At 45.8% G+C, this 12,815-nt stretch overlaps 1 long non-coding RNA gene across 2 annotated transcripts in view; it reads right to left on the bottom strand.

Moving 5' to 3' along the window:
- LOC130276536 (uncharacterized) overlaps nt 1-12,815 on the bottom strand; it is a 96,717-nt gene that overhangs the window by 73,550 nt on the left and 10,352 nt on the right. For both annotated transcript variants that reach the window (XR_008845160.1, XR_008845161.1), the window contains exon 2: nt 6,628-6,754. This is a non-coding gene — a long non-coding RNA (uncharacterized LOC130276536). The remainder of the gene's footprint in view (nt 1-6,627; nt 6,755-12,815) is intronic.

Below are 12,815 nucleotides of genomic sequence, written 5' to 3'. Positions count from 1 at the left end.
ACAACTGATGGACTTTCATCATTAATTGTGGCATCAGTTGCATCAAGTTTTAGGCTGGGTTCACTGAGCTGGACATATGTGAAGCCTTATACCATTATTGTGCTTTTCTGTAACTCCATTAAATGTGAGAATAAAATGTCTTATTAACCCCTTAAGGACCAGGCCATTTTATACCTTAAGGACCGGAGCGTTTTTTGCAATTCTGACCACTGTCACTTTAAACATTAATAACTCTGGAATGCTTTTAGTTATCATTCTGATTCCGAGATTGTTTTTTCGTGACATATTCTACTTTAACTTAGTGGTAAAATTTTATGGTAACTTGCATCCTTTCTTGGTGAAAAATCCCAAAATTTGATGAAAAAAATGAAAATTTTGCATTTTTCTAACTTTGAAGCTCTCTGCTTGTAAGGAAAATGGATATTCAAAATATATATTTTTTGGGTTCACATATACAATATGTCTACTTTATGTTTGCATCATAAAATTTATGAGTTTTTACTTTTGGAAGACACCATAGGGCTTCAAAGTTCAGCAGCAATTTTGAAATTTTTCACAAAATTTTCAAACTCACTATTTTTCAGGGACCAGTTCAGTTTTGAAGTGGATTTGAAGGGTCTTCATATTAGAAATACCCCATAAAAGACCCCATTATAAAAACTACACCCCCTAAAGTATTCAAAAAAACATTCAGTAAGTGTATTAACCCTTTAGGTGTTTCACAGGAATAGTAGCAAAGTGAAGGAGAAAATTCAAAATCTTCATTTTTTACACTCGCATGTTCTTGTAGACCCAATTTTTGAATTTTTGCAAGGGATAAAAAGGAGAAAATTTTTACTTGTATTTGAAACCCAATTTCTCTCGAGTAAGCACATACCTCATATGTCTATGTTAATTGTTCGGCGGGCGCAGTAGAGGGCTCAGAAGGGAAGGAGCGACAAATGGTTTTTGGGGGGCATGCCGCATTTAGGAAGCCCCTATGGTGCCAGGACAGCAAAAAAAAAAACACATGGCATACCATTTTGGAATCTAGACCCCTCAGGGAACGTAACAAGGGGTAAAGTGAACCTTAATAACCTACAGGTGATTCACGACTTTTGCATATGTAAAAAAAATATATATTTTTTTTACCTAAAATGCTTGGTTTCCCAAAAATTTTACATTTTTAAAAAGGGTAATAGCAGAAAATACCCCCCAAAATTTGAAGCCCAATTTCTCCCGATACAGAAAACACCTCGCATGGGCGTGAAAAGTGCTCTGCTGGTGCACTACAGGTCTCAGAAGAGAAGGAGTCACATTTGGCTTTTTGAAAGCAAATTTTGCTCTGGGGGCATGCCGCATTTAGGAAGCCCCTATGGTGCCAGAACAGCAAAAAAAAAACACATGGCATACCATTTTGGAAACTAGACCCCTCGGGGAACGTAACAAGGGGTAACGTGAACCTTAATGCCCTACAGGTGTTTCAAGACTTTTGCATATGTAAAAAAAAAAAAAAAATTTTTTACCTAAAATGCTTGTTTTCCCAAAATGTTTACATTTTTAAAAAAGGTAATAGCGGAAAATACCCCCCAAAATTTGAAGCCCAATTTCTCCCGATTCAGAAAACACCCCATATGGGGGTGAAAAGTGCTCTGCTGGCGCACTACAGGTCTCAGAAGAGAAGGAGTAACATTTGGCTTTTTGAAAGCAAATTTTACTCTGGGGGCATGCCGCATTTAGGAAGCCCCTATGGTGCCAGAACAGCAAAAAAAAAACACATGGCATACCATTTTGGAAACTAGACCCCTCGGGGAACGTAACAAGGGATAATGTGAACCTTAATACCCTACAGGTGTTTCACGACTTTTGCATATGTAAAAAAATATATATTTTTTTTACCTAAAATGCTTGGTTTCCCAAAATTTTTACAATTTTAAAAAGGGTAATAGCAGAAAATACCCCTCAAAATTTGAAGCCCAATTTCTCCCGATTCAGAAAACACCCCATATGGGTGTGAAAAGTGCTCTGCTGGCGCACTACAGGTCTCAGAAGAGAAGGAGTCACATTTGGCTTTTTGAAAGCGAATTTTGCTCTGGGGGCATGCCGCATTTAGGAAGCCCCTATGGTGCCAGGACAGCAAAGGAAAAAAAACACATGGCATACCATTTTGGAAACTAGACCCCTCGGGGAACGTAACAAGGGGTAATTTGAACCTTAATACCCTACAGGTGTTTCACGACTTTTGCATATGTAAAAAATATATATATTTTTTACCTAAAATGCTTGTTTTCCCAAAAATTTTACATTTTTTAAAAGGGTAATAGCAGAAAATACCCCCCAAAATTTGAAGCCCAATTTCTCCCGAGTACGGCGATACCCCATATGTGGCCCTAAACTGTTGCCTTGAAATACGACAGGGCTCCAAAGTGAGAGCGCCATGCGCATTTGAGGCCTAAATTAGGGACTTGCATAGGGGTGGACATAGGGGTATTCTATGCCAGTGATTCCCAAACAGGGCGCCTCCAGCTGTTGTAAAACTCCCAGCATGCCTGGACAGTCAACGGCTATCTGGCAATACTGGGAGTAGTTGTTTTGCAACAGCTGGAGGCTCCGTTTTGGAAACAGTGGCGTACCAGACGGTTTTCATTTTTATTGGGTAGGGGGGTTGTATAGGGGTATGTGTATATGTAGTGTTTTTTACTTTTTATTTTATTTTGTGTTAGTGTAGTGCAGTGTTTTTAGGGTACAGTCGCACGGACGGGGGTTCACAGTAGTTTCTCGCTGGCAGTTTGAGCTACGGCAGAAAATTTGACGCAGCTCAAACTTGCAGCCGGATACTTACTGTAATCCTCCGCCCATGTGAGTGTACCCTGTACGTTCACATTGGGGGGGGGGGGGGGGAATCCAGCTGTTGCAAAACTACAACTCCCAGCATGTACGGTCTATCAGTGCATGCTGGGAGTTGTAGTTTTGCAACCGCTGGAGGCTCCGTTTTGGAAACAGTGGCGTACCAGACGTTTTTCATTTTTATTGGGGAGGGGAGGGGGGCTGTGTAGGGGTATGTGTATATGTAGTGTTTTTTACTTTTTATTTTATTGTGTGTTAGTGTAGTGTAGTGTTTTTAGGGTACAGTCACACGGGCGGGGGGTTCACAGTAGTTTCTCGCTGCCAGTTTGAGCTGCGGCAGAAATTTTGCCGCACTTCAAACTTGCAGCCGGATACTTACTGTAATCCTCCGCCCATGTGAGTGTACCCTGTACGTTCACATTAGGGGGGGGGGGGAACATCCAGCTGTTGCAAAACTACAACTCCCAGCATGTACGGTCTATCAGTGCATGCTGGGAGTTGTAGTTTTGCAACAGCTGGAGGCACACTGGTTGTGAAACACCGAGTTTGGTAACAAACTCAGTGTTTTGCAACCAGTGTGCCTTCAGCTGTTGCAAAAGCTACAACCCCCAGCATGTACGGACAGCGGAAGGGCATGCTGGGTGTTGTAGTTATGCAACAGCTGGAGGCATACTACTTTGGCTGGGGATGCTGGGGATTGTAGTTATGCAACAGCTGGAGACACACTGGTTTGCTACTTAACTCAGTGTGCCTTCAGCTGTTGCAAAACTACAACTCTCAGCAGTCACCGACAGCCAACGGGCATGCTGGGAGTTGTAGTTATGCAACCACCAGATGCACCACTACAACTCCCAGCATGCACTTTAGCTGATTGTGCAAGCTGGGAGTTGTAGTTACACAACAGCTGAAGGTACACTTTTCCATAGAAAGAATGTGCCTCCAGCTGTTGCAAAACTACAAGTCCCAGCATGCCCATAAGGGCATGCTGGGAGTTGTGGTGGTCTGCCTCCTGCTGTTGCATAACTACAGCTCCCAGCATGCCCTTTCTGCATGCTGGGAGCTGTTGCTAAGCAACAGCAGGAGGCTGTCACTCACCTCCAACGATCCTCGCCGCACAGGTCAGTCCCTCGTCGTCTCCGCCGCCGCCGCTGCTCCTGGGGCCCCGATCCCAACAGGGGCGCCGGGGATCGGGGTCCCCAGCACCCGGGGTGCACGTCCCGCACCCGCTCACGTCCTCCGGAAGAGGGGCGGAGCGGGTTGCGGGAGTGACACCCGCAGCAGACGCCCTGATTGGTCGGCCGGTAATCCGGCCGACGAATCAGGGCGATCGTGAGGTGGCACCAGTGCCACCTCACCCCTGCTGGCTCTGGCTGTTCGGGACCGTCTCTGACGGCCCCGATCAGCCAATAATTCCGGGTCACCGGGTCACTGGAGACCCGATTGACCCGGAATCCGCCGCAGATCGCTGGACTGAATTGTCCAGCGATCTGCGGCCATCGCCGACATGGGGGGTCATAATGACCCCCCTGGGCGATATGCCCCGATGCCTGCTGAACGATTTCAGCAGGCATCGGGGACCGGCTCCGCTCCAGATGGTTGCGGGGGGCCGGTAAAACACATGACGTTCTCATACGTCATGTGTCCTTAAGGACTCGGAAATGGAGACGTATGAGAACGTCATGTGTCCTTAAGGGGTTAAAGGGGTTGTGCGCTGCCCTGCAGTTCGGAGCTCCACTCGCAGCGTCCGGAAGTTCATTACTCCGAACGCTGTGTGCGGGCTTCCGTGTTCGCAGCCGCCGGGCGTGACGTCACGCCCGTCCCCTCACGACGTCTCTCCCGCCCCCTCGTGACGTCTCGCCCGCCCTCTCGTGACGTCACCCCTGCCCCCTCAACGAAAGTCTATGGGAAGGGGGCGCGACCGCTACCACGCCTCCTTCCCATAGACTTTGGTAGCGGGGGGCGAGGGAGACATCACGAAGGGGCCGGGCATGACGTCACGCCCGGCGGCTGCGAACACGGAAGCCCGCACACAGCGTTCGGAGTAAGGAACTTCCGGACGCTGTGAACGGAGCTCCGAACTGCAGGGCAGCGCACAACCCCTTTAATGTGTTTCAAGGCTGGTACTATGTGTACACTGTACACTTATGGCGGGGGAGAAGTCAGTAGGAGCATAGCCAGGCGTCAGACACTAAAGGCTGCACACAGCATGACTGGGGGCAAGGGCTGGGGAATTTAGAGGGCTCTGCGGTGCAGAAGTGTGCAGGATTTGCAGGACCCTGAAAAAACTGAAGATTGGTCCTTTTGAATGACAATAGAACTAATCCACCTGCAAATCTGTTATGGATCTGCTGTACACTAAGGGGGAGATTTATCAAAACCTGTGCAGAGGAAAAGTGGTCCAGTTGCCCATAGCAACCAATCAGATCGATTCTTTCATTTTTCACAGGCCTTCATGAAAATGGAAGAAGCAAGCTGATTGGTTGCTATGGGCAACTGGGCAACTTTTCCTCTGCAAAGGTTTTGATAAATCTCCCCCTAACAGTATATCTGCAGTACAACTGCAGCAGAACCCCAAGATTTAGAAAAACACAGTTATCAATCTGAGACAAAAACTGGAGTGATTTGCCCATAGCAACCAATGACAGCTCAGCTTTCATTCATATATTAATAAGCTCATGTAAAATGAAAGCTGAGCTGTGATTGGTTGCTATAAACAAATTACTCCAGTTATTAAAGGGGTAGTCCAGTTGTGAAAAAGGAGTGGTGTCGCTCCGATCTCCTCCTACCTAGGATATATTTTGTATGTATACCCCGTAATCTTGTATGTATATCCTTGTGGTGCTGCTTTGATTTTTTAGGACACTGGATAGCGCGATCTTTTACTGTGTTATGTAACACTGTTTGCACTTTAGTACTGCTTTGCATTATTGCACATATAGGTATCCTAATACTTGATTCACGCATGTGCACTTTATTGGGGACTGTGATATTTTATAGTTATATATTGTTAAAAGGCTACTGGAGGGGCTCGGAGTGACACTTTTTTTTGCCACTTGTTTTTTTCTCCCCTTGGGGACTGTTTCCTCTCTTGTTTTTATGTCATAAAATAAAGAAATATACTATTTATATGAATTAGTGAAATTACTCCTTCTTCTTTTGTGTATATATAGTGTGTGGCTTCGGGAGATCATATAGCATATAATATACTATATTTGGGTTAGCACTATCAATTTTTATTCAATGGTGGTTATCCACTGACGTTACCATTAGGACCCATAATCTGATACAGTGTTTTGGTTTTCAGTTGTGAAAAACGTATTCCCTATCCTCAGGATAGGGGATAAGTTTCAGATCGCGGGGGGTCCGACTGCTGGGGCTCCCCGCGATCTCCTGTACAGGGCCCCGGCTCACTGGCCAGATAGTGCGTGTTGACCACCGCACGAAGTGGCGGCTGACATGCCCCCTCAATACAACTCTATGGCAGAGCTGAAGATTGCTGAAAGCAGCGCTCCGGCTCTGCTATAGAGTTGTATTAAGGGGGTGTGTCAGCCGCGGCATTGTGCGGTGGTCAACATGCCCCCTTCCCGCGGGTTGTCGGGGACCCATACAGGAGATCGCGGGGGGCCCCAGCGGTCGGACCGATCCCCCTCCCGATCTGAAACTAATCCCCTATCCTTAGGATAGGGGATACGTTTTTTCCCCACTGGACTTCTCCTTTAATAAATCTGGGCTTTTAATTCTTGTGTGAACATAGCAGCAGTATCTGCTAATATTGTGCCACAGTGTGAGAAAAATAAATACCTTTTTATTTACTGCAGGAGTCTGATACAATCCAGAGTTCCCCACCACACGTTACATGGTAGTCCACCAAAACAGGAAATGTTCTTTCTAATAATTGAGTGGTGGACCTTCCAAGATGTCCATATGCCTAACAAGACATATAGAAAGTAGTGGTTGGTGTGACAGAAGAGGGTCCCTGTGCAATATGCATATATAAACTTCTATGAAGTTAGGTGCCAATTATAAATTATCTCCATCACAGTTGTACCTGCACCAGTGTTCTAATGCCTTACACATAAGTACACTGGTTTAGCACCCTTATGCCTAATGCGCAGAGAATTTAGCCCCATTGCAGTTTTAGTACCCAATTCTGTGAGTTCTTTCGTTGCCCCAGACTATCTTTATGTTTGCTTTTTCACCTGTGTATAATGACTATGAGCAATGTATACCCCCCCCCCCCCTTAACACCTTAAGGACGGAGGGTGTAAATGTATGCCCTGCGCCTGCTCCCCTTCTATGAAGCGCGCTCCATGGCTAATGCTGGACATCAATGCCCAGCATTAACCCTTTAGACGCTGTGATCGATCAGTGTTGATTGCGGTGTCTGAAATGTAAAAAAAACTCATCCTGGCTGCTCAGTCGGGCTGATCAGGACCAGCACGGTGAAATCGCGGTGACAGATTTCCTTTATATGGTTTATTTATTTAATATATATTTATTGGATTCTTATTTATTGGTATATATACTTATTTTTTGGTAGCCATGCTTTAACCCCTTAAAGCGTACCCGTCAGATCCAACAACATTTTTTTTTTTAATATATCACTCAGTACCTAATCCTGATCATGCACATCATTTTTATGTGTCTAGCACCTTTATTTATTTTTTTATTACAGTTTTAGTTTAGCTCACTAGTCTGAATTCCTCTCAAAGGGAGGGGGCGTGGCCTCACTGTGCAGGACTCTGCCCACTCCCTCAGTATGCTGTCTGCTCACATCTCCCCTAGCGTAAAACTACAACTCCCAGTTTGTCCTCACTGACAGTAGTAGGACACAAGCTGACAGTGGGAGGATTTTTCCTCCAGCTGTGAGCCCTGCGCTCACAGCTGTCAATCAAGGAAGTGTGTCCATGACATAGGAGATGATGCATGGACACAGCAGGACGAGTATGTGTCCAAGCAGGCGGGGGGGGGGGGGGGGGCAGTTGTTTGACTGACTTTTTCAGTATGAAATACTGAACATTTCCTAATGAAAGCAATTGCAAAACCTATTGGTTATACATGCTTTACAACATATCAAAAGTTTTTGTATCTGACAGTGCCCATTTAAGGACATAGGGTTTTTTCATTTTTGCACTTTCGTTTTTTTTCGAACCTCACCAGAAAATCATAACGCTTTTAATTTTGCACCTACAGACCCATATAGGGGCTTGTTTTTTTGCGCCACCATTTGTACTTTGCAATGACACCAATCATTTCACCACAAAATCTATGATGAAACCAAAATATAATTATTTGTGGGGCAAAATTTTAAAAAACACCCGCCATTTTGAAACTATTGGGGCTTCCGATTCTATACATTGCACTTTTCGGTAAAAATTACACCTTTATTCTGTAGGTCCATGTGATTAAAAGGATATCAAACCTACATAGGTTTTATTTTGTTCTACTTACCGTATTTATCGGCGTATAACACGCACTTTTTAGGCTAAAATTTTTAGCCTAAAGTCTATGTGCGTGTTATACGCCGATACACCCCCAGGAAAGGCAGGAGGAGAGAGGCCGTCGCTGCCCGCTTCTCTCCCCCTGCCTTTCCTGGGGTCTAGAGCGCTGCTGCCGGCCCTTCTCTCCCCCTGGCTATCGGCGCCGCTGCCCGTTCTGTCCCCCTGACTATCGGTGCCGGCGCCCCATTGCCGGCGCCGATAGCCAGGGGGAGAGAAGCGGCGCCGACAGCCAGGGGCAGAGAAGCCGGCGCCGCTGCCCTGTTGCCTCCCCCCATCCCCGGTGGCATAATTACCTGGTTCGGGTGCGCGCTGCTGCAGGCCTCCGGCATGCGTCCCCTGCGTCGTTGCTATGCACGGTGCGGCGCACTGACGTCATGCGCCGCGCCGTGCAGCGCATAGCAACGACGCCGGGGACGAACGCCGGAGGCCTGCAGCAGCGCGGACCCGAACCAGGTAATTATGCCACCGGGGATGGGGGGAGGCAACGGGGCAGCGGCGCCGGCAATCGGTGCCGCTGCCCCTTCTCTCCCCCTGGCTATCGGCGCCGGCAATGGGGCGCCGGCACCGATAGTCAGGGGTACAGAACGGGCAGCGGCGCCGATAGCTAGGGGGAGAGAAGGGCCGGCAGCAGGGCTCTAGACCCCAGGAAAGGCAGGGGGAGAGAAGCGGGCAGCGACGGCCTCTCTCCCCCTGCCTTTCCTGGGGGTATATCGGGGTATACACGCGCACACACGCACCCTCATTTTACCATGGATATTTGGGTAAAAAACTTTTTTTACCCAAATATCGTTGGTAAAATGAGGGTGCGTGTTATAGGCCGGTGCGTGGTATACCCCGATAAATACGGTATTTTTAAAAAATTATAACTTTTTGTATGAAATTTAGCATGTTTAAAAATGCCCTCTTCTGACCCCAATAACTTTTTTTTTTATCTTTCCGCATACAGGGCTATATCAGTACCTGTTTTGATGGGACTCTTTGATCGTTTTTTATACATTTTTTAAGGGTATGCAAAGTTGCCTAAAATACGCAATTCTGGTCATACGCCATTGACTGTGTGGTTTAATTAATGTTATATTTTGGACATTTACAAAGGTGGCGATACCACATATGTTTATTTTTGTTTACATAAATAATACAAACTTTTATTAGGGAAGGGGTTAAATTAAATTTTTTTTAGTCCTCATATTTTTTTTAGTCTCCTGTTTTTTTAGTTGATTGGGATATCGCGGTTTTCCCAGGATGATCCCAATCAGCTCCACTAAGCTGCCGGGAGTGCATTTTCTCCTAAACTTGCTTCATAGACCTGCCATATGGCTGCGACGTCTATATATATATATATATATATACATATATATATATATATATATTGCAGGTCGTTAAAGGGTTAATCCAATGGTCCAGCTATGTTTCATAAATAGGTATAACCCTTTGTCCCCTGTAAACCCTCAATGTCCTTTTCCAAAGACGTTTGTAGTAGGGATCGACCGATTATCGGTATGGCCCGCCCCCCGCACCGCCCCCACCGCACCGCGACCGCCCCCCCCACCCGCCGCACCGCGATCGCCCCCCCCCCGACCCACCGCACCGCGTCGCACCCCCCACCGTAGTGCTGGGCGGTATACCGGTATGGATTTTTTCCCATACCGCTATACTGGTCGGGCCCCTCCCCCACCCTCCGAGTCAATAAAAATAATGGGGGTGGTCCGGGCCATCCATCCTTCCTGTAGTGTCCGGCGGCATTCCGGGTGGAGGGTGAACCGGTCCGGGCTGTCCTTCACCGGGGGTCATCTTCTCCACTTCGGGCAGGTTCCGGCCTAGTATGCTGCATAGACGCCGCTACTCCGTGACGTCAGGTGCGTCGCTGCGCACGGGCGTCACTGCGCACGGGCGTCACTGCGCAGCGGTGTCTATGCTGCGTTACTAGGCCGGAGCCTGCCCGGAGTGGAGAAGAGGACCCCGGAGAAGAAGGACAGCCCGGAACGGTTCACCCTCCACCCGGAATACCATCAGATACTACAGGAAGGAAGGATGGCCCGGACCACCCTGACAGGTAGGGGGAGAGAAGCAGGAGGCGGCGGCGGCCTATGGCACTGCAAAAGCCACTGCAGTGCATTGATTTAAAGCGCCCGCTTTAAACCAATGATCTGAAGTGGTGTCGCAGGGGGATAAATAGCCTATAACTTATACCGCAATAACGGTATAAGTTATTGGCTATCGGCCCTAACCTCCACCGATTATCGGTATCGGCCATAAAAAAACGATATCGGTCGATCCCTAGTTTGTAGTCAGAGTTTTGGAAAACAACTGTAAACTTTACTTTACTCCTGAGGGAGATTAGTACAATACTATGGAATATTGCAGGAATATTGTACAGGTTTTTTTTAGGATACAACCATGGTTTCAGGAGAAGTAGTATTTTGTCAATAGTCACTACTGCTTTAAAATTGTGCAATATAAGCAGACTTTTAGCATTGTGCAGATGTTATTTTAGTGGTATTATACTTGTAGTTCTAGTTGACTTACTGGGGAATGTCTGTTTCACTACTCTCTCTGTACCTGTACTTGAGAATATCCCTTGAGGGTAGATGTGCAGAAAATGTGCAGAATTCTCTCCCCTTTAACCCCTTGGGGACGGAGCCCATTTTGACCCTAAGGACGGGAGCATTTTTTGCAAATCTCTGTCACATTATGAATAACTCTGGGATGCTTTTACTTATAATTTTTTTTTCGTGACATATTCTACTTTAAGATAGTGGTAAATTTTCATTGATACTTGCATCATTTCTTGTTGGAAAATCCCAAAATTTCATGAAAATGTTAAAAATTTTGCATTTTTCTAACTTTGTAGCTCTCTGCTTGTAAGGAAAATGGACATTCCAAATAAAGTATATATTGATTCGCATATACAATATGTCTACTTTATGTTTGCATCATAAAGTTGACATGTTTTTACTTTTTGAAGATTAGAGTTTGGCAGCAATTTTCCAATTTTTCAGGAAAATTTCTAAATATGAATTTTCAAGGGACCAGTTCAGTTTTGAAGTGAATTTTAGGGTCTTTATTTTAGAAATTTCCCTTAATGGACCCCATTATGAAAACTGCACCCCTCAAAGTATTCAAAATGACATTCAGAAAGTTTGTTAACCCTTTAGGTGTTTCACAGAAATAGCAGCAAAGTGGAGGAGAAAATTCAAAATCTACATTTTTTACACTAACATGTTCTTGTAGCCCCACTTTTCTCATTTTTACAAGGGATAAAAGGTGAAAAACACCCCCAAAATGTGTAAACCAATTCATCTAGAGTGAGGAAATACCTCATATGCGGATATTAAGTGTTCTGCGAGTGCACTGCAGGGGTCAGAAGAGAAGGAGCGCCATTTAGCTTTTAGGGAGAATTTGGTTGGAATGGGAGTCGGGGGCCATGTGCGTTTACAAAGCCCCCATGCTGCCATAACAGTGGATCCCCCACATGTGACCCCATTTGGGAAATTTACACCCCACTGGTGTTTGACAGATCTTTGGAACAGTGGGCTGCCCAAATGAAAAATAAAATTTTTCATTTTTTCGGACCACTGTTCCAAAAATTTGTCAGACACCTGTGGGGCGTAAATGATCACTGCACCCCTTGTTACATTCTGTGAGGGGTGTAGTTTCCAAAATGGGATCACATGTGCGGGGGGGGGGGGGGGTGTCACTGTTCTGGCAGCATGGGGGCTTTGTAAACGCAGATGGCCTTCAATTCCAGACAAATTGTCTCTCCTAAAAAAAATAATTTTGCTCCTTCTCTTCTGAGCCCTGTAGTGCGCCCGCAGAGCAATTTACATCCGCATATGGGGCATTTCCATACTCAGAAGAAATGAAGTCACAAATTTTGGTGGGGAATTTTCTTCTATTACCCCTTGGGGTAACACCAGCATTTTAGTGAAAAAAATTACATTTTTCATTTTCGCATCCAACTTTAACGACAACTTGTCAATGACCTGTGGGGTGTAAATGCTCACTGTAACCCTTATGTTCCTTGAGGGGTGTAGTTTCCAAAATGGGGTCACATGTGGGAGTTTTTTTGTTTTGTTTATGTCAGAATCACTGTAACTATCAACCACTCCTGTGCAAATCACCAATTTAGGCCTCAAATGTACATGGTGCGCTCTCACTCCTGAGCCCTGATGTGCGCTCGCAGAGCATTTTACGTCCACATATGGGGTATTTCCATAGTCAGTAGAAATTGCGTTACAAATTTTGGGGGTCTTTTTCTCCTATTAACTCTTGTGAGAATAAAAAGTAAGGGGCAAAACCAGCATGTTGGTGTAAAAAAAAAAAAAAAATTTACACTAACATGCTGTTGTAGGTAAAAAAAAGAAAAAGCCCCCAAAATTTGTAACACAATTTCTCCCAAAATACCCCATATGTGGCCTTGAAATACGACAGGGCTCTGGAGTGAGAGAGCGCCATGCGTATTTGAGGCCTAAATTAGGGACTTGCATC

Source organism: Hyla sarda, chromosome 1, assembly GCF_029499605.1.
Source record: "Hyla sarda isolate aHylSar1 chromosome 1, aHylSar1.hap1, whole genome shotgun sequence".
Classification (NCBI taxonomy): Eukaryota; Metazoa; Chordata; class Amphibia; order Anura; family Hylidae; genus Hyla; species Hyla sarda.
This window is presented reverse-complemented; position numbering and strand designations above follow the sequence as displayed.